The sequence below is a fragment of the Lynx canadensis genome, chromosome A1, assembly GCF_007474595.2.
Source record: "Lynx canadensis isolate LIC74 chromosome A1, mLynCan4.pri.v2, whole genome shotgun sequence".
Lineage (NCBI taxonomy): Eukaryota > Metazoa > Chordata > Mammalia > Carnivora > Felidae > Lynx > Lynx canadensis.
The window spans coordinates 77275188-77277393 of NC_044303.2; the positions used below are offsets into that span (position 1 = coordinate 77275188).

A 2206-nucleotide genomic window follows, 5' to 3' on the forward strand; every position below is an offset into this window, starting at 1 on the left:
CCAGATCAGACCTGTGTCAGAATCTTTCATTGACATGGTATCTTCCATGCTTCCTTGGATTAACTGGAACACATTCTTTTTTTTTTTTAATTTATTTTTATTTTTTTAAATGTTTATTTTGAGAGAGAGAGAGGGAGAGAGAGAGAGAGCAAGAGGGAAGAGGCAGAGAGAGAGGGAGACACAGAATCCGAAACAGGCTCCAGGCTTGGAGCTGTCAGCACAGAGCCCGAAGCGGGGCTTGAACCCACGAACCGTGAGACCGTGACCTGAGCCAAAGTCAGACACTCAACCAACTGAGCCACCCAGGCGCCTCATCTAGAACACATTCTCTGCTCCAACTCAATAACCAAAATATAATTTTAACAAGGTAGAAGGAATTAAAATATAATTAAAATATAATATAATATAATATAACCAAAATATAATTTTAACAAGGAACTAGATGGGTTGCAGCTACCCAGACTTTCCTGATCTTATTGAAGCTTTATAGACATACCTTTAATGTTTTTAATTGGAAAAGCCACTGCCATTTTGCATATTTGGATATTGAGATTTTGGAAAAGAGTAGCTACCAAGTCCAGCAGATATTTTTAAGCATTTTTGTCATGTAAGAAAAAGGATTTTTTTCCTTTAATCAGCATATCTCACGAAGTCAGCAAAAGGTCTTTCTATAAGGGCATCAGAACCGCTAAAGCTAAAGCGATAAAAGTGAAAAAGAAACTAGTGGGAAACAAATCAGAAGGGTCATTCGCTGTGTGAAATAAATGATTCCCTGGGTAAAAGTAGCCAGATAGTGAAATGGGCAGGAATGAGAAGTTCATGTGACCGATGTAACTCTCAACCAACCTGTGTAATTCTCCCGTAGAACTTCCTAAGAGGACACTGCTCTAAGTGTGAGCAGCCTAAGGGGTGTGTGTGCGTGTGTGTGTGTGTGTGTGTGTGTGTGTGTGTGTGTGTATAACGTGTGTGTGTCCCTGACGCTGGCTCTGCGGCTTCCCCGTACGGCAAGTGTGGACATTGATGCTGGTTTCTCAGTGGAGAGCATGACACCAGCCACCACTGACCTTCCCGGATGTCTGTGAACTGGGCTTCCCTTGTTTCTCCCTGCCTAAGTCTGGGAGGATGATGGACAGTGAGGCAGTTTGCTGTGATCAGATTCCACCCAATCTGGTGTGAGGTGGGACGTTGAATGAACGGACAGGCATTTCATTTCATTGTTGTAAAAAGTTGAAAAGTGAAAGACTGTTTTAAGTTTTGACTTTTTCCTCCTGAAGGATATTTAAGACCTTTGGTCTGAGTGATCCCAAGAGATTTATTGCCTTGGGCTTTGTTACAAATTCACCCACTGATGCTCCTTTGCCATCTTCTCAAAACTCCAAAGGAATTTTCAGCTCCTAGTTCAGGTTCAACCAGGGTTCCAGTAAAAAAAAAAAAAAATTAAATCCTGCAACCAATCTGTTGACAATTAAAAATATGCTGTTTATTAACCAGTCCTCTTTAGTTATACTTAACAATTTACAAAAAAAGTTTGTGGCATATTAAATGTTAAAGCATATCTAAAACAGAGCGATTAAAGTACAAAGAGAACAAAAAAAAGTGACAAAGGTAAGTGAATCATATCTTAATACTGTTGACAGCGAATTTAGCCTCGAGTTTCTAGAAAGTGTATTTTCAGGAGAGCATTAGATTGTACTAGATTAGAGTAGAGTTGGTCTTTGTCAGATGAAAGGCTAAAACTAAACAAAACAAAACAAAAAACAAACAAAAAAACCACTAGCCAACCAACGAAACAAACAAACAAAGAAACGACCCACAAGAAACACACACAACCAAGTAGTGAAACATATTTTAGTTGACCTACTTCTACGAAGAATGCTTCCTATATGAATTCTAACAAAAACAGATAGCTTATATTCTGCAGGATCATTTTTGACTATGGTTTTGCAGGAGAATTTCCTGCCTAGGTCAAACCCTATGATGACCCACTCTTAAAGCGTCATGTTTTCATCCTTCAAAGTACTTAGAGTTGTAACTTGTGTGCGATTATTCTCTGTATCTTGCGCTCATTGAATGTAAGTTTGATGAGAGTAGAGGCCAAATACACTTCTGTTCAACACTGAATTTCGGACACAGGGCTGGTGTAAGGAAGCCCTCAGGAAAAGATTTGTTGCAGGAGTGAAGTTTTCTAATGAAAGCCTTTTATACC

General features: G+C 39.3%; 1 non-coding gene across 1 annotated transcript; it reads right to left on the minus strand.

Annotated features, from left to right (window-relative positions):
* Nucleotides 1–223: 223 nt before the first annotated feature.
* On the minus strand, nucleotides 224–308 carry TRNAQ-UUG. The gene has a single exon. It is a non-coding gene; the product is annotated as a tRNA-Gln (tRNA).
* Nucleotides 309–2206: the final 1898 nt, after the last annotated feature.